Source organism: Ovis canadensis, chromosome 1 (assembly GCF_042477335.2).
Source record: "Ovis canadensis isolate MfBH-ARS-UI-01 breed Bighorn chromosome 1, ARS-UI_OviCan_v2, whole genome shotgun sequence".
NCBI lineage: Eukaryota > Metazoa > Chordata > Mammalia > Artiodactyla > Bovidae > Ovis > Ovis canadensis.
In genome coordinates this window covers 213,117,578-213,144,222 of record NC_091245.1, presented here as the reverse complement: position 1 = coordinate 213,144,222, position 26,645 = coordinate 213,117,578, and the positions used below count along the sequence as shown (strand labels likewise).

General features: G+C 37.9%; 1 protein-coding gene across 4 annotated transcripts in view; it reads right to left on the bottom strand.

Annotated features, from left to right (window-relative positions):
* TBL1XR1 (TBL1X/Y related 1) overlaps positions 1-26,645 on the bottom strand; it is a 176,771-nt gene that overhangs the window by 50,151 nt on the left and 99,975 nt on the right. The window contains exon 3 of one of the 4 annotated variants that reach the window (XM_069559618.1): positions 20,147-20,263. The exons of the other annotated variants lie outside the window; for them this stretch is intronic. The gene's annotated coding sequence lies outside the window, so the exon portion shown is untranslated. The remainder of the gene's footprint in view (positions 1-20,146; positions 20,264-26,645) is intronic. 4 annotated transcript variants of the gene reach the window in all.

Here is a 26,645-nt window from a genome sequence, read left to right as displayed (position 1 = left end):
AGATGCTTTACCGTCTGAGCCACCAGGGAAGCACACAGTTAACAGAAGACAGACCATAGTTGTGTTTTGTCTTTTTCACCTACTGAGCAATAACTGGTCATTCCAGTCAGTCTGTGAAGGAAGTCTGGAAATTAAAGTAAGGTAACCCAGATGGCATATTCAAAAACAGAGACATTACTTTGCTGACTAAGGTCCGTCTAGTCAAGGCTATGGTTTTTCCTGTGGTCATGTATGGATGTGAGAGTTGGACTGTGAAGAAGGCTGAGCAATGAAGAATTGATGCTTTTAAACTGTGGTGTTGGAGAAGACTCTTGAGAGTCCCTTGCACTGCAAGGAGATCCAACCAGTCCATTCTGAAGGAGATCAGCCCTGGGATTTCTTTGGAAGGAATGATGCTAAAGCTGAAACTCCAGTACTTTGGCCCCTCATGCGAAGAGTTGACTCATTGGAAAAGACTCTGATGCTGGGAGGGATTGGGGGAAGGAGGAGAAGGGGACAACAGAGGATGAGATGGCTGGATGGCATCACGGACTCAATGCACGTGAGTCTGAGTGAACTCTGGGAGATGGTGATGGACAGGGAGGTCTGGCATGCTACGATTCATGGGGTCGCGAAGAGTCAGACACGATTGAGCAACTGAACTAAACTGAACTGAAGAAAATAAAAATTAAGAACCTAGTTCCCTCGCACTAGCAAGAAAAGCTCTGAGTTTATTAGAACGGGAACCAACATTAGAAAGATAAAAGCAGTTTCTTCAAAACCTTACTATTCTGATCTTGGAACAGAAATGGTATAAGGACCCATAAGACTGGAACACAACTAAAACTAAAACTACAGTTACCTAAATGAATGAAAACTTGGCTTAAACCTGAGATATCACAGGCAAAATAAAGAGAATAAGGCACCAGGTGTAACAAACTCATTGAGTTATTTAAACAAATACTACATATAACATTATTTATGAAACAATTTATTGGATAAGAAATATCCTTTAGTTTCTGGAAAAAAAAACTAAGTCGGTAAAACCAAGACAGCTAAGTGAATCAAAACAAGTGTCCACAGATTGGTTATACTCAGTAAATTCTTTGGAAGAACAGTAGTAAAAATGTGAGGAAGACTGTTCTGGTAGCAGAGATGTACGACTGATACAGATCAAGAGCCCAAGTAGAGGGAAAAATTGTAAACAGGTTAACATTAATCCCAGTGGGCAATATGTGCTTGTTCAACTGGAGTGAAGACGGCTTTAAAACCAGGTTTAAAACTCAGCAAACTGATAACACACATACACCCTCAACACACACAAATACAACACAGGTGTTCGTAAATCTTGAAGACAAAAGTCAAAAGAAAATGGAGTAGATATTGCTGATATGTATGAATTGAGGCAGGCGTTCCAGTTTTATTGAAAAAGGAGTAAGAACAGATTTCATCATGAAAATCTCATAGGTCAATTTCACAGGTTAAGAGAAAATGGACAGTAGTACAAGCCTGTAAGAGTTTCTGTTTAAAAAAACAGACAGAAACACCATGTAGAAACAAATAAGAACATCACTCCATAACCAAACTTTGTCCATCCTTTAGAAGTACTCTTAGCTGGTCAGGCTGTATAGACTCTCTAATGGCAAACATGGACTTTTAATAGTCTCTTATTAGAAGAAACTTCTGTTTTACAGTACATGTACTTCCTTGCTAACACCATTCGAAGTGTTCAAAACCAAAAACAAGATTTGTTATATTTGTCATATCCATGACAAAGCTCAATTATTTTATTTAATTTAAAATTACATGTCAAAGTGAGGTGTACAGACCCCTAGGTTGATCTTTAAGGGATCCTAGAGATCAAAAGTATTCCTTTTAGTATTATAAGATACTGCTATAAAATAATATGTCTTTTCCACTGAATTGATATTTATACTGCTATTACAAACCAATAGTTGGTAAAATGGCTCACATCTTAGTGAAAATCAAGGTACTAATACTTCATTGCGTTAGTAGTTATCATACTATTCACTATTGTTGTTTAGGTGATGCTGCTGCTGCTGCTGCTAAGTCGCCTCAGTTCTGTCCGACTCTGTGCGACCCCGTGGGCTGCAGCCTACCAGGCTCCTCCGCCCATGGGATCTTCCAGGTTAAGAATACTGGAGTGGGGTGCCACTGACTTCTCCAGTTTAGGTGCTAAGTCCTGTCTGACTCTTTTGCAACCCCATGGACTATAGCTCGCCAGGATCCTCTGTTCATGGGATTTCCCAAGCAAGAATACTGAAGTGGGTTGCCATTTCCTTTTCCAGGGGACCTTCCCAACCAAGGGATCAAAACCACATCTCCTGCTTCTAAGGAGGCGTGCTCAGCAGCTCAGTCGTGTCTGACTCTCTGCAACCCATGAACTGCAGCCTGCCAAGCTCCTGGATTGAACATGCATTTCTTGCATCTCTTGCATTTCCTGCACTGGCAGGCAGATTCTTTACCACTGAGCCACCTGGGAAGCCCCCATACTACTCACTGCTGCTGCTAAGTCGCTTCAGTCGTGTCCGACTCTGTGCGACCCCATAGACGGCAGCCCACCGGGCTCCCCCATCCCTGGGATTCTCCAGGGAAGAACACTGGAGTGGGTTGCCATTTCCTTCTCCAATGGGTGAAAGTGAAAACTGAAAGTGAAGTCGCTCTGTCCTGTCCCACTGTTTGCGACCCCATGGACTGCAGCCTACCAGGCTCCTCTGTCCATGGGATTCTCCAGGCAAGAGTACTGGAGTGGGGTGCCACTGCCTTCTCCGATACTATTCACTACTCTATACTTAAAAACACACACACACACAAAAAAAAAATTCTTCACTGAAGAGGCTCCTTGATGAAGCAAGAAAAACAATTATATTAAAATTTTAACCTCAAAATACATCTTTGCAATATCCTCTGTAACAAAAAAATACACACATAGTACTTCTGCTGCATACTAAAACGATGGTTGTTTCAAAAAGCACTATGAAAATGTCTGAATTACAAACTGAACTAGTTACTTTTTTCACGGAATACCATTTTTACTTAAAACAACTGACAAAGTATGGTTTTTCAGACTGAGAATCTGGCAGACATTTTCTTGCAAACAAACAAAGTGAAACTGTCACTTCTAAGAAAACAACTAACAATATTTGTTGGCAAGAATAAAACTTAAGCTTTTAAGAGATAATTAGGATTTGGAAAATCTATCAGCCACCATGAGCTTCCCAATACTACTCCAGAACTTCTGTGATGAGATCAGTGGAGGTGTTAATGACTAGTTTTTTATATTGTATAATGAACATTTGGAAGATCTGTATAATTCAGTGAACAAATATTTTCCCAATGACTAGCATAAAATTATGCATGAGAAAACAATCCAAAGTTCAAGAGAAACTAATGGATTTTAATATGAGAGAATACAAAAAGCTCATTGACACAACTTCAGATCTTGCAGTGCAACTAACCCTTAAACTACCCAGTTGCTGAGATGTGGAATAGTATCACAGAAGAATATCCAAATTTATTTGAAAAATGAGTCTTATTTTGATTTTAAAAATTTACAACTCTATCTTTAAAAAACCATTTTTTCCTAAATTCCAACTGTAACAATGTATCTCAACTTGTGAATGCAGAAGCAGATGTGAGAATCCAGCTGTCTTCTACTAAGCCAGAGATTAACAGAAAGATTTTCAAACATTTAAAACAATGCATGGAAAATGTTTGTCTTGGAAAATTATTTTTATAAGGCATACTATGTGTGTTAACATGTTATAGATGGGTTTGTTATTGTTACATTTAGGTGCATTAGTACTATAAAACTTCACAGTTTTCATTTCTGATGCAGCATATATTGATAGCTATAGCCCAATTAAAGAAAAATTTTCTGGAGTCATTAATAAATTAAGAATGTAATGAGATACTATGTCTAAAATGCTTGAGACCTCCTGGCATAAAAATTTATCCCCTCATGGCAATATTGGTGCTAACCTTCTCTGGAAAAATTCAAGAGTTTCCCTGGGGATATAGACCTCTTAAGCCACAATATTGTTCATATTGAAACATGACATAAATCATGATCAGTTTGATCTGTTATGTTTATATTACAATTACATTAGGTAGCCAGTAAATTTATATCTAATCAACAAAAAAGGGTACTCAACAGTAGTACCCTTCATGCAAAAGTTCTAGTTTTGATAACACATGAAATCTACGAGCAAAAGTATGAGGGGGTGAAAATTACACATTTCCTGAGACTGTACCTCTAAATGAATTTCTTTCCAAACAGAGACACTTGATTCAATAATTTTACTGAAATTCAGTTTGTCCCTCATTCAACATTTACTGAGTGCTAATATAAGTCTGGCACTGTTCTAGGTATTGAATGCAGTAACAGTACAGAAATCTATTAATACGAAGAATTATATTGGACAGAACAGTCTTCACAGACAAACTCTAGGTCGCGTCCCATTTTTTACCAAATTCTTTCATGAAAAGCTGTTCAAAAGGTGTGGAGGCTGTGGTAAGGGAGCAATGCCACCATGACACGCTTCCTCCTCTAATGGTGTGGACTCCCACCATCCTCCACGTCTGCCCAACCTCATCATTTATGTTAAGAGGAATCTCTTCCCCACCAACTGAAACATGAAGCTAGCCTCTGTCTTTCAGTGTGTATATAACAAAATGCTAATAAATAACAATGGCTTGATGTCCTGCTTTCCAAGAACTTATAACAAATGCATAAATACACTGCCTAACTCAGAATTTCTCAAATCTGAGTAGTTATCCAGTACCTTCTACAAGAAAACAAAGTAACACACTAGTCCCAAGAGTTGGCTTCTATTGTATTGCCAAAATAAAGATTAAAACACTATTCATAGTCCTTAACTGATAGAACTTCCAACTAAAACTTGAAAAAAAAAATTACCTATCAATACCAAGGTACTACATGTACAATGTCTATGGCAGGATTAAAGTCAAGTCTTAAAAGTGGCCACCCAGATAATCTGAAGACTATCACATGGAAAAAAATTCTTCAAATTTCTTATGGAGAAATTACTAACCCAGAATATATTTACAGATGGTGGACCTTACACACTTTGTCATCTAACAACGTGAAAAAGTGATATAAAGTGGGAGACCTGAAGACCAGAAGAAATGTTTGAGAAGGTGGCTGCTCTCAGGCCTTCAATTTATCATTCCTAATATAATCTTTTAAGAAATGGTCAATAATGATATGAGTAATTATACTACTTGTATGATTAATAAAATGCAAGTCTATTTCAACACAAATGTAAATTTGTTTTTCATTTACTGGCAACTTATGTAAAATATAATTCAACCTTCAAAAACATATATGCACATATGTCTCAGAAACTTTTAAAATCTAATTGGTGTTTTAATAAAAATAGACATCTTACACTTTATAAATAATGGACTTTGTAAATAACTACAAAGAATATAGACCTTAGACTTTATAAATAATTCATATATAAAGATAAATATAATCACATGCTGAATGAGCTGGCAAGAACAGAAGGGAACACTACATTAAAAAACTAAAACACAGGCCAAGACACAAAGGAACTTGGGGGAGGTGTAGTGTGTCAACTAGAGGTTAATAAAGGAGTAGTGTATTCAGTTCACTTAGGTGGCTCAGTATTAAGTTCACTTAGGTGGCTCAGTCGTGTGACTCTTTGCAACCCCATGAATCGCAGCACGCCAGGCCTTCCTGTCCATCACCAACTCCCGGAGTTCACTCAGACTCACGTCCATCAAGTCCGTGATGCCATCCAGCCATCTCATCCTCTGTCATCCCCTTCTCCTCCAGCCCCCAATCCCCCCCAGCATCAGAGTCTTTTTCAATGAGTCAACTCTTCACATGAGGTGGCCAAAGTATTGGAGTTTCAGCTTTAGCATCATTCCTTCCAAAGAATACCCAGGGCTGATTTCCTTTAGAATGGACTGGTTGGATCTCCTTGCAGTCCAAGGGACTCTCAAGAGTCTTCTCCAACACCACAGTTCAAAATCATCAATTCTTCGCCACTCAGCTTTCTCACATCCATACATGACCACTGGAAAAACCATAGCCTTGACTAGACGGACCTTTGTTGGCAAAGTAATGTCTCTGCTTTTCAATATGCTATCTAGGTTGGTCATAACTTTCCTTCCAAGGAGTAAGCATCTTTTAATTTCACGGCTGCAATCACCATCTGCAGTGATTTTGGAGCCCAAAAATATAAAGTCTGACAGTGTTTCCACTTTTTCCCCTTCTATTTCCCATGACGTGATGGGACCTGATGCCATGATCTTTTCTGAATGTTTTCTCAATGTTGAACTTTAGGCCAACTTTTTCACTCTCCTCTTTCACTTTCATCAAGAGGCTTTTTAGCTCCTCTTCACTTTCTGCCAGAAGGGTGGTGTCATCTGCATATCTGAGGTTATTGATATTTCTCCTGGCAATCTTGATTCCAGCTTGTGCTTCTTCCAGTCCAGCGTTTCTCATGATGTACTCTGCATATAAGTTAAATAAGCAGGGTGACAATATACAGCCTTGACATACTCCTTTTCCTATTTGGAACCAGTCTGTTGTTCCATGTCCAGTTCTAACTGTTGCTTCCTGACCTGCATATAGGTTTCTCAAGAGGCAGGTCAGGTGGTCTGGTATTCTCATCTCCTTCAGAATTTTCCACAGTTTATTGTGATCCACACAGTCAAAGGCTTTGGCATAGTCAATAAAGCAGAAATAGATGTTTTTCTGGAACTCTCTTGCTTTTTCCATGATCCAGCGGATGTTGGCAATTTGATCTCTGGTTCCTCTGCCTCTTCTAAAACCAGCTTGAACATCTGGAAGTTCACAGTTCACATATTGCTAAAGCCTGGCTTGGAGAATTACTTTACTAGCGTGAGATGAGTGCAATTGTGCGGTAGTTTGAGCATTCTTTGGCATTGCCTTTCTTTGGGATTGGAATTACTTAGAGGCTAATAAAAATTAAATGAACACAAAACTATATGTTCAGGGTGAGCTGGGAGAATGTCTGACTAAGGTAGAAGGTTTAGCCCCACGGTTTTTCAAAATCTGCTGTACATTATGTCATCTGGGGAACCCTGAAAAAGCCTGCTGACTATGTAGCTTCCTATACTAATTAAACCAGAATCTCTGGAGGTGGGAGCCAGACAGCAGTATTTATGAAAGATTTCCAGGTGAATACAATACACAGCGAAGTTTGGGAAGCCCTTGTTCACCCTACTGAAAGCAATCTGACAGTCTGTGCAAAATGTGATGACTGAAAAGCAGCTCTTCAGATCACAGAGACAACACTTGCAAAATCCATGTGTCCTTCCGTATCAGTTTCCTAGGGTGGCTATAACAAGGTGCCACAAACTGAGTAGCTGAAAACAACACAAATGTATTGTCTCAGTTATGGAGGCTGAAAGTCTGAAATCACATTTTTGGCAGGGTCACGTACTCTCCTTGGTTCTCCAGGAAGATGTTCCCTTGCCTCTTCCAGTTTTGGGTAGTGGCCCCAGGCATTTCTTGACTTGTGTCTCCATCTTCATTCACATGGCCATCTTCCCACTGGGTCCATGTCTTCACAGACCACATGCCGTTCTCCTATGTCCATGAATCTGCGTTTAAATTCCCCACTTTTTCAAGGACATCTGTCACAGTGGGAAAATGACTCGCCCTAAAGACCTCATCTTAATTACATCTGCAAGGACTTTATTTCCAAGTAAGATCACATCCACCAGTATCAGGTGTTACAACTTCCACACATCTTTGAAGGAACATAATTCAACCCACAACACCTAACTTTCAAAACTCCCCTAACAAATCAACCATAAAATTTAGCGGTGAGTGGTTTAATGCAGAACTCCAGCTTAGACAGAACTCAACTATGTGGCAGCTTCTCAGAGCTTGAAAGAACAACAAATCTGAAGGTACTTTAAACAGAGCATCCATCCATCTCCATCTCCTCAGCAATAAGACTACTCTATTATTAAACAATAAAGGTTAAAAGAATAAAGTGCCCTCAAGCTAGTTTCTTCTAGCCCTGACTGTGGAACTTCTATTTTAAGACACACCTTTAGCAAAGTCCAAAATTCTCTACCCCAACAATCAAGTCCCTTCTGATATGCCAACCTAAAGGCAGAGCTTATATTCCTTCCTATGCCCTTACAATGAAGAGGAACTGGACAGCACTGTCAGTCCATGGCAGTGGACTAGTTTCCTGGGCCTGCCATAACAGGTGCCACACGCAAGGTGGATTACAGCAGAAACTGACTGCCTTACAGTTTTGGAAGTCAGAAGTCCAAGCATCAAGGTGTTGGCAGGGCAATGCTCCTTCTAAAGGTGCTAAGGAAGCCTCTCTCCTAGCTTCCTGGGCTCCTGGAGGCATTACTCAAGCCACCTTGCCATAGCTCCATGTGGCTCTTCACACTGTTCCTCCTCTATGTCTGTGTCCAAACTTCCTATTTTCATAAGGACATTCCCAGGTGGTGTGGTGGTAAAAAAAAAAAATCTGCCTGCCAATGCAGGAGACACAGGTTCGATCCCTGGTCTAGGAAGGTCCCACATGCCAGGAGCAGCTAAGCCCATATGCCACAACTATCGAGCCTGGGCTCCCAAGCCCAGGAGCTGCAACTAGTGAAGCCCACGCGCCCTAGAGTCTATGCTCCGCAACAAGAGAAGCCACCACAATGAGAAGCCTGCATACTGCAGCAAACAGGAGGCCCTGCTCATCCCAACTAGAGAAGAGACCTAGCTGAAGAAGTCAGAAGAAGACCCAGCACAGCCGAAAATAAATAAAAAATAAATTTAAAAAAATTAATCACTCTTCTCCTTTCCTGCAATAGCTAATTCATCCCCACTCCAACAACTTGGACCTTGGTTGTATGACATAAATGGAGTGGATGAGCTGATCAATCACAGCTTTAAGCGGTATTAGAAGTATCTGCCAGTGCTCTTACTCTTTTCTTCTGGCGCAAGAATGAACATGTCCTACATGGGGTCTGTTCCAAAAGCTTGGATCCCCAAATAAGAAGACACAAAACAGAGCCACAGTCAACCCATATTATCTACATGCAAGAGATTGGGAAATAAATCTTTATTTTTGTAAACTGGTGAAATTATTTATAATCTTAAAAGAAAACTAATATACTTTGAAGTAGTATTTTGATTGCACATATCCCTAAGGGATGTAACCTAGAGACCAAAAAAAAAAAAAAAATCACAAAAAAAAGTTTAAATTGCTTTCTGTAGTCTTATTATAGTCATTCTATTAGTATTATTAATTTGAATATTTTTATAAATATATAACAAATAAGACATTATGTTAAACTCATTACAAACCAAAATTTTCCAAAAGAAAAACTATACACAAGTAGGACAGCAGTAAAAACTTCTTATCTTCTCTTCATGCTATACTACTCTCTGTACCTCAAGCTGGCTACCCCTGAAGGATACACTGCAGTATGCTACGGAGTATGAGAAGACAGAGGATAAACGTCACATTATCCCAGGGAACACTTTTTTTTAAATAATAAATAAGTGTGGTCATTTTAGTTTTATTAAAAAATCTCTTATCTGATGGAATTTAGTAAAAAAAATTATTTTAATGTTTATAATACAGATATATTTTAAATAAAATCATACAATACAAATCAAGCTTTAAAACCTTAGACTAACCTTAAATTTGAACTGGAATATAAGCAAGAATTTGTGATTTATTTCTCCTACCAAACAAACACATTTATTTCCTTATTCTAAAAAGGCCTACAGCAACTAATGATAACCTAGTAGTAAATAGCACTCCATGCTTTGATTGCAGGCTCTAAATAGAAATAAAACCGCTTCGGAGGAATGACCAATTCCAGCACTGAAGCAGAAAACCTGGAACATCTTGCCATGCAAGAAAGCAAGGACACGACCAAAGGCCACGTGCGTCATGTCAAAAGGAGACAGGAACCACAATGAATTAAAATACCTCAAAAATAGTTCTTAATCCATGAGAGTATAAAAATTAAAAATAAATTTCACATCACTGGTCACCTTGAGAGGGCATCACCAACTAACTCATCAGTCTAAAAACTGGCAACTAAAACACAACTCAAGCACATACCCTGCTTTTGTTGTGTAAGTTCTATTTCAGAATATCCTAGTACTTGACTAGGAAGAGCCCTTCTTTACAGAATTCCATCTAATCAATGCAAAAACAATGATAGGATTTTAAAAACAACAATTTTCTATCCCTAAGAAAATTAAAATCTAGGCAACAATCAGTAATGGGCACTATGACCACCAGGGAACGCCAATGCGGAATTTTATAACGGATATATTAGACTAACAACAACTAAATTCACTTATCAACATCAACGCCACAAAAAGTGACACAACCAGATGGTCTATGCCTCAAGGTGAGGCAGAAGGAAGAAAAAAAGAGACTTCATGATCAAAGACAAGTGAATTTAATCACACCTCTTAACCATCACTTTACAGAAGTTACAGGGGGACAGCAGAATTTATCAGTAATTCCACAAGGATGTGCTGGGCTTAGCTGTTCAGTCGTGTCCAACTCTTTGTGACCCCATGGACCATAGCCCTCCAGGCTCCTCTGTCCACGGGGATTCTCTGGGCAAGAGTACTGGAGTGGGTTGCCATGCCCTCCTCCAGGAGATCTTCCCAACCCAGGGATCAAACCCAGGTCTCCTGCAAGGCAGGCAGATTCTTTACCATCTGAGCCACCAGCAAAGCCATACGACTAGCCAAATCGAGAATGTGGGGAATTTGACAAGACAAATTTATTTCTACCAACAGGTGGAAGAGATTGGAATTTAGCAACCAAAAGCAGTGTGCAGATCTTGTTTGGATTCTGTTTAAAAGTAACCATCTGAAAATGTCACTGGGGAGAAAAAAATAGCAGTTTTAACTCTCTTTAGCTCTTCCAGTTTCTCATCAGGCTTTCATCTTTTCCAGACCACTGTAACAGTTAAAGCCTAGTGTTTTCTCCATATTAATGAATGTGAAGGACAGGGAAATCTATAAGAACGAGGGCAGTGAGTGCAGAGACAAAACAATGACTATTCCACACTCAACATGCATCCTAGTTTCCTGACCCTGATTTGAATATGAAGTCCTGGGCCTGACTCTCCTTTCTCTGAAAAAGTAAACAACTACAGAGAAGATAAGTTGGTATAAATTTATCTAGACACACTCCATTTCAGCAGACCGACTATCAAATTGCTGATCAATTTCCTGCTTCTCAAGTACAGGTATTAGAACAGCCTGCTTCCCTCAATATGGTGCAAAGGCACGCTAGCTACTCAATAAATAGCTAACACACACACACACACAAAGCCTCAATAAAGAGCTAACACCCCCCACCCTCACAATAAATAGCTCACACACACACACACCCGCCCCTAAGGCACAAATTAGAGGGGAAGAGTGCTTTTCTTCTCATTGCTCCCAACTTCATCTCTTTCTTGGAGAAGAAGGAATTACATTTAGGGAAAATAAAATACTGTCTTTACCCAGAGACATCAACTTCAGAATCACTTTGATCTCCTCTGAAAATATTAAGGAGTTGGCAGTAAGCTTTATTGAAAGTGAAAGTGAAGTCGCTCAGTCGTGTCCAACTCTGCGACCCCGTGGACTGTAGCCTACCAGGCTTCTCCGTCCATGGGATTCTCCAGGCAAGAATACTGGAGTGGGTTACCATTTCCTTCTCCAGGGGATCTTCCTGACCCAGGGATCGAACTCAGGTCTCCCACATTGCAGGCAGACACTTCAACCTCTGAGCCACAGGGAATCCCCAATTATTAGTATAGTTAAAAAAAAAAAACAAAAACACCTTGATTACCATACGGTAAACAGATATTTAATCTTTGTTTTTAACTACAATTATACAATTAATACTCTTCAGAGCAGAATTTTCTTATACAATTCTCTGAACTAAAGGAAAAAGAAACATTCTTGAAAAAAAAAAGTTTTTCAGGGCACACGTCAAAACCACTCAACTTCAATTAAAATACCTATAAGTTATAAGAATAATCATTATGAAAAAAATGTTACAAATAAAAGTTATATGAAAATGAATACATATGTTAGAAACAATGAGCATTTGAACCAAGTCATGTAAGTTTTTAAGACTAAAACTGTTCCCACAAATCATACCTATCTTCATTCTACTACAAGGGTTTTAGGATTTTATAGGTACCCTACTGACCTAAAGGGATTCCCTGGTGACTCAGTGGTAAAGAATCCACCAGACAATGCAAGAGACATGAGTCTGATCCCTGGGTTGGGAAGATCCCCTGGAGAAAGAAACAGCAACGCACTCCAGTATGCTTGCCTGGCAAATTCCATGGGCAGAGGAGCCTGTCAAGCTACAGTCTATGGGGTCACAAGAGAGTCAAACAAAACTTAGTGGCTACACAACAAATGACCTAGAAGCTCAAAATATAAATTATAATAAATAAAACACAAATCAGGGAAAAAAAATCTTTGTTTTTAACCTCAAATATATAACTAAACTTACTTTTTAGAGCAGAATTTTCTTTGGGCCTGCTGATACAAAATAACTGTTAATTGATACAATCTATAATATATAAAATATTACGAATCATAGGCTTTAGAGCTGAAGGGAACAGGAGAGTTTTCCCCTCCTGGTTAGTAAAGTAATGCTCAAAATTCTCCAAGCCAGGCTTCAGCAATACGTGAACCGTGAACTTCCAGATGTTCAAGCTGGTTTTAGAAGAGGCAGAGGAACCAGAGATCAAATTGCCAACATCCGCTGGATCATGGAAAAAGCAAGAGAGTTCCAGAAAAACATCTATTTCTGCTTTTTTGACTATGCCAAAGCCTTTGACTGTGTGGATCACAATAAACTGTGGAAAATTCTGAGAGAGATGGGAATATCAGACCACCTAACCTGCCTCTTGAGAAACCTGTATGCAGGTCAGGAAGCAATAGTTAGAACTGGACATGGAACAACAGACTGGTTCCAAATAGGAAAAGGAGTATGTCAAGGCTGTATATTGTCACCCTGCTTATTTAACTTATATGCAGAGTACATCATGAGAAACGCTGGACTGGAAGAAGCACAAGCTGGAATCAAGATTGCCAGGAGAAATATCAATAACCTCAGATATGCAGATGACACCACCCTTCTGGCAGAAAGTGAAGGGGAACTAAAAAGCCTCTTGATGAAAGTAAAAGAGAGTGAAAACAGTGGCTTAAAGCTCAACATCAGAAAACGAAGATCATGGCATCCGATCCTATCACTCCATGGGAAATAGATGGAGAAACAGTGGAAACAGTGTCAGACTATTTTTTTGGGCTCCAAAATCACTGCAGATGGTGACTGCAGTCATGAAATTAAAAGACTCTTACTCCTTGGAAGAAAAGTTATGACCAACCTAGACAGCATATTCAAAAGCAGAGACATTACCCTGCCGACTAAGGTCCATCTAGTCAAGGCTATGGTTTTTCCAGTGGTCATGTATGGATGTGAGAGTTGGACTGTGAAGAAGGCTGAGTGGCGAAGAATTGATGCTTTTGAACTGTGGTGTTGGAGAAGACTCTTGAGAGACCCTTGGACTGCAAGGAGATCCAACCAGTCCATTCTGAAGGAGATCAGCCCTGGGATTTCTTTGGAAGGAATGATACTAAAGCTGAAACTCTAGTACTTTGGCCACCTCATGCGAAGAGTTGACTCATTGGAAAAGACTCTGATGCTGGGAGGGATTGGGGGCAGGAGGAGAAGGGGACGACTGAGGATGAGATGGCTGGATGGTATCACTGACCCGATGGATGCGAGTCTCAGTGAACCCGGGGGTTGGTGATGGACAGGGAGGCCTGGCATGCTGCGATTCATGGGGTCGCAAAGAGTCGGACACAACTGAGCAACTGAACTAAACTGAATATTAATTAAAACCTCAAAACTTATTTACGTGTAAATATACAATCATTTTCTCTTTAAAAAACTGGTTAAGAAAAAAAAAAACTAAGAGGGATGGGTCTAGTAATAGGTGTGAGTAGTATGCAAAACTGAACCCATGAAAACAGTGACTGCAAAATGGAGATGAAAACAAAGCATCTGCTATTTCCAAAACGTATACAGAGATATGAGCACACGTCACATGGGAGAGGAAGAACAAGAAGATCAAACAAAGAAGAATTTCATCCCCTTTCTGAGTTTCTGGGTACTCAATCAGTTATCACAGGGTTATCTAACTTTGGAAAGGTTTTCAATCTATTCACATCCAGTAGGTAGGAGTCTGGAATTATTTCCCTTTGGACTGTTCTATATTGAAGAAGCATATTGTGTTGAAACTCAAGACTGCCAGAACTGAAAGAATGTTCCTCATTTCCATTATGTGATGGAAATGGGTTTACCTCTTTTTGTCTTCCCTTACATTAGTGGAAAAGGAAGCTTTCAGAATGATACTTAAAAGAATAGTAAAAAAAAAAAAAAAAAAAAAAAAAAGCAGCAAGAGGTAACAGCAGCAAATGAAAACGTTCATTTCAAAATTAATTTTTTATTTACATAGACCACTACTCTACAGAAACAATACTGGATCATATAATAGGATGATCCATAGGGTACGTTGGATTTTTCAAACACTATGAGGATTCAGTTAACAAATACTGTACTCTAGGAATGACAGTTTATTTGTGTTCATTAAAAAAATGCAAGCTATGTGAGAGCAGACACTTAATCCTTATCATTCACTACTATTGTGCTTGAAATAACAGGTCGATTCATAAAAGGCACTCAATGATTGTTGACCAAATGAATAAATGTTTCCCACTATGTCAGTGATGTTTTAAAATGACCAAAAAATAATCTCCAATGATGATTAAAATTCAGTGTTCCCTCTCATCCACTCCAATGTTGATCTCTACTACTCTCTTAATTTCAGTAACTTGTATCTCCATTTCTTTGGGGTGGGGTGAGGTGGAGGGGGACCATGACGCTATGTATGAAGGGGAAAAAGGCCACGTTCCAATTTCTAGCCTAATAGTCTTACTTAGTGTGATGTATCAAAATCACCTGTGCAGCTTCTTCAAAGTAATGTTATAAATTTTGTGCCAACCAGGAAAAGTCTTAATTAAGTTTGAGCAAGTCAGACGTACAGCCCAGGCATGTCTATCTTAACAAGCTCCCCACAGCATACAAACCATGCTTGCATCACACTACATACTTCAAAAATGTCTCTATCTTTAAATCCTGTAACTGTAAACAAAACAAAATACACACACCCTCTTTTTCACTGTGTGTACGTACTAAGTCACTTCAGTGTGTCCAACTCTATGCAACCCCATGGACTGTAGCCGCCAGGCTCCTCTGTCCATGGGATTCTCCAGGTGAGAATACTGGAGTGGGTTGCCATTTCCTTCTCCAGATGTTCCCGACCCAGGAATTGAACCTGTGTTTCTTTCATCTACCTGCACTGGCAGGTGGGTTCTCTAACACTAAGCCACCAGTGGTGGCAGTTTTTCACTGTAAACTCCTTATATCTTTGATCTACTCCGTTTCTATAACTGAACAGGTTTTCAAGATCATCTCACATTACTCCAGTTTCTCAGTATCCTCCAATCTCGCATCATTCACCTGAACTGTATCTCCATTCCCTCCATTTTCATGCAGATCAGACATTTCAACACAAATGCTATCATCATGACATTGAACTATTTTGGTGTCTAAAACAACTTTGCTCCTCTGAGTTATCTGGCAATCGGTTTACTACATTTTTAACTTCCTTCTCAAATTTGCCGTTACGGATTTTCAAAAGCTTTATAAAGATTCTATCTCACTCAAAGCCCCTGAATTTCAGGTGGCTTTACTTCTTTGGTAAAAGTTATTAGGACTTTCTGATTTTTTGCTCACTTCAAAAACCTTTATTTTTATTCACCCTATTGTTCTGTGCTGACTGAAGAAGTAGTAGAAAAAGATACAAAAGAGAAAAAGTAGTCTCCATCACAGAAGCTGTTGGGTCTTCTAGATATATTATTAGCAAATATCCTTCATAAAGGAATTTAATATAGTAGTGGCCAATAAAAAAAAAACAGCTTTTCTCTGCTCCAGTAATACGCACCTATAAATAGAGATGAAAAAACACTGTACTTAAAAGACCAAAAGTTGATAAATATTTACAAAAGAAATGAACAAAAGAGGCACAGAATCAAATGACCAAACATTATATTCAACTGAAAAATACAACGTTATCCCCACATAGTGCAAATGGAAATGTAAAAAAGAAAAAAATCCTTGGAAAACAATCTGGCAATTCTTATTAAAAGTAAAAATATTAGACTGGAAAAATAAGAATTTGCCTTTTTTGTTTTTTGTTAAAATGTGGTCACACAGTTGTAATGTCACAGAGTTCAACTAAGATGTATACTCTGCAATACAGAGATAAAAACACAAATTCCTAAGGATGTTTATATAAGAAGACTGGGTTTTAATGGCAAAAAGGTTAGTATAGTAAATGCCCATTAAGGGGAAGAATCAAAACAAGATTGTGGTATATTCATGATATTCATGGATTGTAAAGTCATTAAAGACAATAAACTCATGGAGCTGAAGCTCCAATACTTAGGCCACTTGATATGAAGCGCTGACTTGTTAGAAAAGACTCTGATGCTGGGAAAGACTGAGGCAGGAAGAGAAGGTGATGAGAAAGGATGAGATGGCTGGATGGCATCACCAACTGGATGGACATGCGTCTGAGCAGGTTCTGGGAGTTGGTGATAGACAGGGAAACCTGGCATGCTGCAGTCCATGGGGTCGCAAAGAGCTGGACACAACTGAGCAACTGAACTGAACTGATGGGGGAGGAAGTAAAAGAAAGAGTACGTGACAGAATGTTTATCTAATGCATTTAAGTAAAAGAATATGTTTAAGCATATAAAGAAGAAAATGTTTTTGTTATTGTTAAAATTTTATGGACTCTAAAGAACTTTGTTACTAATCCATCCCAAATTCAACAGGTCATCATATGCCTTCATTATTTCATTACTACTTGCCATTTCCAGAACTTAAGATTAAAAAAAAACAACAAAACTTTAAACTTCCAACATGTGACTTTCTGATTCTGGCCACTTCACTGATTTTTCTTCCTGCTCTACAGTATATAGCAGACTTCTTTTTATCCCTTTGATCTTCACTCCACTCCTCCAACTAAGGATCTCATCCACTCTGAAGAATTATAAAACCACCATCTGTCCCGCTACATGCCAAACACACACACCCATCTTTCCCATTCCAAACATTCCAATTCTAGGGGCATATGAGCCTGCTCAGTCACTCAGTCGTGTCCAGCTGACTCTTCGGGACCCAATGGACTATACTCCTCCATAGTCCATGGGACTCTGGGATTTTCCCAGCAAGAATACCTGGAGTGGGTTGCCATTTCCTCCTCCAGGGGATCTTTCCGACCAGGGATCAAACCCACATCTCCTACATTGGCAGGCAGATCTTTACCTTGAGCCACCTAGGAATCCCAATTCCAGCTGACTAAAGCACAGATATCTATGTCCTTTTAGTTATCATCACTCAGCATTACTGGAGACAGCTTATGCCCTATACTTCCCAAAATGTTTCTCCTCTTGCCCATAACTATTACTAATTCTGTAATTCACTACAATTTAAATTTTAGGGTTTTTTTTTTTTTTTTGCATTCAATTTTCTATCCCGGCTTCTACCTGCTACTGCTTACCTTTAAAACACCCCTTTCAGTCATGCCTTCTTTTTTGCAGTACCTATCACCTCTACTACTGCAATACCCTTAACGACTTCTAGGTCTCTTCATACTATCTTCTGACATCTACACATAAAATATAATGCTGATTATGCCATATGTATTCATGACTACCTATTAGCTTCCACATTCACTCTAAATTGTTTACAGAAGCATTTAAGTTCTCCTTCTCCAATGTATGGTCTTGAAGTATCTATCTGACTGTACAGCATCTTCTTTGAATGTACTCTACATTCAAGTGAGTAAAAAATATTCTAACAAACCCCTAATTCCCACATTTATGCATTTTAAGCTCTTTGTTCCAACTACAAGTGTTAAAATTTTTTCTATTCTTCAAATGTCATCTCCTTATGAAGACTATTCAAATGTCAACATTAAAGGTGTTTCCTCCTTTCCTCCTGTACCCCTGGAAGCATAGTTTTAGAAAAACTCTTTTCAAAGTTGGGCAGTAGTAAAAAAAAAAAAATTTTTTTAGGTTAGAAATTAGAGTATTTGTATTTTCTTTCAAATGTTATTGACAGTAAAGCATTAAATCAAGTCATTTAACTACCCTAAGCCCCAGTTTCCTATTCTGTAAAACAGAAATAAAACCTACTCTAAAAATCTCACAGGCGGTAGAAGTGCATGAAAACCAATTTATAATTTACCTGTTAACATTGTTATTCTATCATTTTATATTGTGCATATTTTTCAGTCACTATCAAATTACAGGCATTTAAAAGGCAGTCTGTAGTTTACATTCTAGCACATAATAGCTATAAACAAGAAGACCAAACCAGTCAATCCTAAAGAAAACCAACTCTGAATATTCACTGGAAGCATTGAAAATGAAGCTCCAGTACTCTGACCAACTGACTCACTGGAAAAGATCCTGATGCTTAGAAAGATTGAAGGCAAAAGGAGAGGGGGCAGCAGAGGATAAAATAGTTAGATTAGCATTACTGACTCAATGGACAAGAATTTGAGCAAATTCCAGCAGATAGTGGAAGACAAGAGGAACCTGGTGTGCTGCAGTCCACAGGGTCACAAAGAGTTGGGTTAAGACTGAGCAACTGAACAACAACAATACACACACACACTCCAGAAGTCATAAAAGCCAGCCCTCATGCATAAGAAACATAATCAAAGTGCAATTTATGTACTACGCCCTTGTCAAAATAAAACATCCACAATCCTCCCCACAGATATAATCTTTTCAGGAAAACTACTGTCACATAGCATTTCTGGACCTCTGACTTAGTTCTCCTGAAACACAGTTAGTTAACTGGACAGGGGCCCTTTAAGATTGCTGAGAAACAGTTAAATAAGCAAAGAATTCTAGTAACAATGTGTGTGTGTGTGTATGTTCTAGTAACATATATGTATATGTTCCAATGATATATACATATTATACATATGTAAGTGATGTAAAGTGTCCAATCCAAATTTATCCAACATTCATAGCTGAGCATTAGTGCTTTCGTTTACCCAAAATTCTAAAGGCTGACACATGGTTATTTCAGTAATATGAAACGAGATTTTAAAATACAAGAGAAGCACACTAATTTTGTTTAAGATGAAAGATCTTGTTTTCTCCTACTTTTACAAAAAGCAAAATTAATGATGGACCGTGTTTATTAATGAACGAGTTAGTGGAAACGATATTTTGGTCCTACAGAAACTTATGAATCTTGAACTTACTACAAGAACTTAAAAGTCCTTGAGTTACCTTAGAAAACCACACAAATCTATTAACATCGCGTCAAACCAAAAAGCAAGACAGCTACTTAAAACTTCTAAGGTCTTATCCAAAGGACACAGGAACCAACCTGAAGAGGCTCTCACTAGCCAAAATTAGGACATCATGAGCAGATGCTATGATAATCTAATGATATCTAAAATGCAAATGATAATCTAAAACACAAATGAGTTTAAATCCGTGAGTTCACAGGATAAGGTATTTTACAGCAACCATGTCACACTGTTGGCTAATATTTCTTGGGATTTTGTTATTTCACAAAAAGATTGCTCTCATATTTGGTATCACATCTGCTCTTAGATCTCATATACACACTCTTGTACTTATCTACTTATAACTCACTTTAAATCTAAATTTAAGATTCCCTAAGTCATCCTTGTAAGAATTTTAATCTACTGTTGCTATAATGCCTGGTAAGGCTACCATGGTTATGGATAAGAAAACATATGACTAAGAGTTTAACTCTGAAAAACAACGGTCAAATGCCAAGAAGTAGTAGCAGCAAAATAAATTCATGGGTAATTGGGCTATATTGTGGATCAAAATAGGTATGGGTAAAAAAAAGAAAGATGAAACTTAAGAACGATGACACCACCTGATGAGAGTAGCAAGCCACTTTGTGCGTTCGTTTAAAAAAAAAAAAAAGCTCACCCTGTATATGATGTTGCTGAGTTCCATAAACAAACATCAGGCAGCATGACGTAACACAAAGAGTCCTGGACTCAGTCAGGAGACTTCTGTTCTAGTCCAAGGCCTCAGTTTCCTCATCTGTAAAATGAGGGTGCTGAATTAGATAATCTGAAAGGGCTCTTCTGGCTTTAACACTGAGAGTCTATAGATGAGTTCAGGAAGAAGCAGTAAAATGTAGGACTTCTGTTAACAGGGAAGTTAACACTGCAAACAGCAGGTGGAACAGGGATGAAAACAATTTTCAAAAATTTTGAACTGCTGTAAGCAATCTTTTCATAACTTTTAAGTAGATTTTTAGGATATAAAATGGTAACTTTTAAGATTTTGTAACTCTTAAAATGTTTACAATATACCTGCCTTAGTAAGTAACCTTAACATCTAAACCAGATTAGGTGTGAGTGACCAAATTATGACCTCAAAAAAGCAATTCACCTTTAGCCAATGAGACTGCCCAAGTGAATCTTAAAAACAGTACAGGAATACCTTTGGGCTAGTAATTACTTTAGGTAATAAAATGCCTCATAACTGATCTCAATTCTCAATTAAGTAACTGAACAAAGTGTAAAATGACACAAAAAATGATTAGAGTAAATTAGACAATTACTTTTACTTGTAACAAAACAATAATTATATTTATGATACCCTTCTTTTTTAATGAGTGTACCTTCCCTATGCATAACATTTTTCTTGTTAGCTCTCAAAACAGAACCTGACTGCTTCTGACAACAAGGTTAACTGAAATAAATGACATTTTTTTACCACTAGTGACAACAGAAATATAAAAAGAACAGTATTTTTTGTTGAAATTTTCTACCCTGAAAGAAATCAAGTTTCTATATATCGGTAACAAATAATGGAAAGGCTCTGGTGCCTCAAAAACTTGTGGTTTCCTAATGGCAATTTCCTAAATTACAGGTAATTAACTGATTGGTCTACGGTCTGATAAATTTTTTAAGCTCATAGATCCTCTGACACGACAGTTTGCATTTACTTTTCAGTTATGTTAATACTATGAATCTCACCTGGCAGACTTTTAAAACTCTAGCTATATGAGGACCAATAAACGTTATCTCTACAATCAGGAATCTATTAATATCAAAAATCTATCCTTTTAAAGGATGTAATATATATCTTTTAAAATATAGAAAGATATAATGAAACAGTCTATGAAAATTTTGTTTTTAAAACTTACTTTATGCAAATCACTTAGTGATTATAAAATAACTTGGCATACACATAATTCCATTAATCATTCACTTGAACATTTCACACTGGCAATACAGTACCTAATATGTTATTCAGAATCACTAATAAAATTTTTCTCTGGCTGGTAGAAACAAAGGCAAAAATAAAGCAGCCTTGATGGTGATGAAATCTGTTCTTGGCTAGTCTTAAAATGGTTGTGATATCCATGTGCCCCTGAGACAAGTGACCTGTGAAACAAACTTTCCTTCACATTAAAAATATTTTCTATTTTAATGTGGGTGTTTTGACTTATAATCCTAATGAGCTGATTAAAATAAACTTACACTTAAGGCTTCCCTGGTAGCTCAAAGATTAAAGCATCTGCCCGCAATGCAGGAGGCCTGGGTTCGATCCCTGGGTCGGGAAGATCCCCTGGAAAAGGAAATGGCAACCCACTCCAGTATTCTTGCCTGGAGAATCCCATGGATGGAGGAGCCTGGTGGGCTACAGTCCACGGGGTCGCAAAGAGCCGTACATGACTGAGTGACTTCACTTTAACTGCATACAACAGATATCAAGATGGATATGGAAAGCATACTGTAGTGCACTGTTCTGCACATAAGCTGTTTTCAGCAATTTACTCAAACTACCTTATTTCCCCCCTCCTCCATGACTTTTTTCAGAGACACTTAAACATTAAGCTTATTTACTACTAATAAAACTAGTTTCACTATAATTACTAGCGATAGGATACTATAAACAGCATTATTTTTAGCCACTATCATACAGATATAAACCAGCTCCTCAAAAATTCAGAACTGATTGTACTGCAGAAAACACTATTCTCTTGGTACCGAGATCAGGAGCTAAATGAAAATTTGATGTTTAAATAACTAGTTGGTATGTGGCAAGAAGTCCACTGGATTGTTCCTCACTAAATTTCTATCTGTAGAACAGAAACACATTTGTAATTCTTCCTAACACTTGTGTAAGTCGGTATACAGTACAATTTTCTCAAAGACCAAAATGCTTCATTTAGATATCAATAATACAAAATTCTAGGAACAATTATAAATTACTAAAGCTACATACAAAACAGCAGCATGTTTGCTTTTCATCTGTTTGTATTTTTGCAGCATATTTGCTTTGAGAAAGTTATAATGGAAATGGTCCCTTTTTTATTGCAATACAATTGGGAAGCTTAAAAAGTAGAAAGACCAAAAATGAGTCCAAATCTATTTCTGCTCTCTAGAAATTAACAAGCCATATATATATATATATATATATGTATATATATATATATATACAACACAAGTAATTATATATAACTTTTTATTTCTAAAAAGTAAATGTATTTAATAAGTGCTTAATCTTATTCAAACTTCTCATTTCAGGTTAAGGGAAGAAAAACTGTCATTAGAAAGAAACAGAGATGATCAAACTAATGGTGAAAAAATCTCACGATTCTATTTCAGTATTTCATTTTTCTCTCATTTTTATCCACTTATAATTTATTCCAATATATACCTTAAAAAAATTCAGTCTATCAGAATACATTTCCTAAGAGCAAGATGAGGATAAAGAATGAACGAGTAGTTTAGAATGCTTATACTTAATACTGGATAGTATATTAATATTTTTAATATCACCATACTCATCTCTCAAAACTTTATAGAAGAATTACAAAATTCAGCAACTATGATCATCTGTTTTTTAATAGAACTTACTAACATACAATTACCATTTTCCTAAAATACAGATTTTTTAAAATAAATTCTCATCATTCAATCTGGCTAACAATTCTAGCATTAAAATCACACAGCATTCCTCTGCTAAAGAATGAATACAACACACTAAAAAATGTGCCCTAAGTCATACTTTGCAATCAACAATTGGCCAATTAAAAGAACAGAAAGAGAATCCAAAAGTTTCTTCTATGAGCACTTTCAAAACGTTCAAAATACAAAACTCCAGGGACTCCGTTTCCCACCATTCACATTTGACTCTGATCATACTATTATAAATGATCTTCGTGAGATTTTGCCCTATCACTCTGAAGTCTTCAAATTATTGTGTGTATATGTTTTGTATTTCCACTTACATTGTTTATTTCTACTTCTATCTTTCTACATCCTAAACAGTTCAGAGCTCAATGCATAGGCAGAAAAATGTAACTGATAAATTCTTTAAAATATTTCCAAATTTAAAGAACTACCAGTTTTTATGAAAGCCACCGAAAACAAACAGCAGAGATATACTTCCTACTAGTATCTTTCATAGCATCTCATGAAAATTTCAAACCTTCAGAAAAACTCAAAGAAGTGTACAAAGAACATCCACATAACCATTACTAAGACTTTAAAATTAATGCTTTCTTCTATTTGTTTTACCCACATCTATTAACTAATCTTAATTTCTGAAGCACTTCAAAAAAAAGTTACGGCTATCTGTAAACTTCCCTCACATATACCCATATATACTTCAAACTGCCTATCATTAACTATAATAAAGAATTTAGTACAATTTTTCTTGTAAAGAAAAAATTCACGCAAACTACAATAGATATGTACGGGTGCACTATTCAATGAATTTTGACGAATGCACAAACTCAAGTAACTCAAATCCCTAACAGGACACTACCCTCACCCTAGAAAGTTCCCACGTGCCTTTTCTTACTTAATTCTTGTCCCCAGCAGCCATGCTTCCATTTCTAAGCCTTGTCAATCATTTATTCCCCAACAATAATTATCTTCGTCCCACCCCAGCCCCAATACACAACAGATATTTGCCTGTTTTTAGTACACTGTATAAGGAATCATACATTATGTCCTGTTTCACACAAGACTACGTTCACTCAGCATGTTTCAGAGTTTAGTACAAATTGCTTCAGGTACCAATAGTTTTCTCCTTCAACTGTTAGTAATACTCTGTGATACAAATAAACCACAGTTTACCTATTCTCTTGCTGATACCCGAACTGTTTCCAAGTTTCGGGGTCGGCCCCAGTATTTGACAGAGTTTATACCCAGAATTTGGTACTCGACCTCTGAGGTTCTTTCCTTTCTTGGACTCCCTCCCTCTTCCTCCGGCTCGGCTCCACTACTCTGAGCTGCTGTGGTAATTCTCAACTATCTGATTCCTCAAGCCAGTTTAAAACTGCAAACCACCCAAGAGGAGCCTGCTCTCAGGCAGAACACCATCAACTTGGGAAGCTCACCTCAGGCCACTCAAACCAGCTTCTATTTCCATTTGTTTGCTCTACAATGTCCTCATACTTTTTGTCATATGTTGTCCAGAGATGGCTGTCACTACTCGCGGGACGATTTGCCCGACAGGAGCCACTACTCCATTTTTGGTGATTCTAACCCCCTACTATTCTTAAAAGCACACATATTCAAAACTGCAATCGACGTAACCCCCTTTCCCACGTTTATCTCTCTCAAGACTCCAACTGAGCCAGTCCCTTTGAACCAAAGGAGCTCAACTAAATCAGAAAGAGAGGCCTCTGGGAGCTGGATCCTGTAATTCTGTATATGAACCAACACAAGTCCCAAGTTCATCCCAAGACGTATATGCAAAACATACTCAAATAGGCAAAAGTTTTGAGAACTGAAGATAGGAGCTATTGTCAGGGTCCCACACTAAGCCTGAGGTGTGCACATGAGGAGATACAAAGCAGCAGAATAAAGGCTTTGAATACTGAACTCACAGTGGAACCATTGTCCATGACACAGAAAGTTCAGTCTGGACCTGTCTGGTTTCAAAGAGAATAATAATAATCTCCTGAAAGAAAGTGAAATCGCTCAGTTGTGTCTGACTCTGGGACTCCACGGACTGTAGCCTACCAGGCTCCTCTGTCTGTGGGATTTTCCAGGCAATAGTACTGGAGTGGATAACCATTTCCTTCTCCAGGGGATCTTCCTAACCCAGGGATCGAACCTGGGTCTCCCGCATTGTAGACAGGTGCCTTACTGTCTGAGCACGTACAAAGAATCAAGAAAATCTAATTCTCAAAGAAAAAGGCAGTAACAGATGTCAATCTCAAGATGATCTAGACGTGAGAATTATCAAAGATAAGGTAGCTATTTTAATAGTCCATTCTCCACAAAGTAAGGGTAGGCACTTGAAATGATGGTAAAAACTCATAAGTAGAAAATATAAAAAGAACCAAATGAAAAATTTATAACTGAAAAATCAAGGGAAAAGTGATTTGACAAGGAAGTAAGTGTACACAGAAGAGAGCAAATACTGAATAAGAGAATAACATAAATAGATGAGAATAAAAATCTAATTTTAATAAAAGAAAATTCTCCTGACAGTCTGTATCTTTAGCTCTTAACTGTAGTGGAGGGGGAAAAAACCTAGAAATCTGTAGTAAAGATGCTTTCAAAGTGTCAGTCGCTCATTTGTGCCCAACTCCTTGTGACCCCATGGCCTGTAGCCCACCATGCTCCTCTTGTCTATGGGATTCTCCAGGCAAGAATACTGGAGTGGGTTGCCATTTCCTTCTCCAGGCGTTCCTGACCCAGGGATCCAACTCGAGTCTCCTGCATTGGCAGGTGGATTCGGAGCCACCAGGGAAACTGATAAAGACAATTTTTCTATCTCCTCTTGAGGTCCTGTGAAAGCACTCATGATTCACCTCTGAAGAATATTCAAATTCTATAAAATCTGTATGACACATTAAAAGAAAACTCAACTACAAATGAGGGGATTTGGTTCAAGTTATAGGCTCTACCAAAACTAAGTGATTAGCATCCCTTCTCTAACATTTAGGTCCTCATTGTACAAGTGAATAATGACAACTTAAGCTTTGTAATGTAGACCCATGATCTAATTTTAGGAACTTTCTGAGGGTCATTCCAGTTTTCCCAGATCTAAAATTTTTTTTTAAGTTGTTTCAAACTAGTTTACTTAGGCGTTCCATTTTCACTCCTCAATAGACTGTATGTATTTCTCATATGCTTCTTCACTCCCTCATCTAGTTCTGAAGGGTTACTGATTAGCTAACCACCCTCATAATAAGATTTGTTGACAAGTCCTGGATTTTCTGCTGGAGCTTTATTAACTTCAGTTACTTTTCCTGACAGAGGAGAATAGAGTTCACTAGCAGCTTTCACACTGTCCAAAGCACCAGACTTCTTGTCTGTTCAAGTTTGCCCCAACTTCAGGTAGATTACAGGAAACAATATCTCCCAAAAGCTTCCCATGCAAAATTGCTCTTTCCTACTGTTCCAACACCGCTTTCTGTTATCCATTCATTTCTGAGAATTTC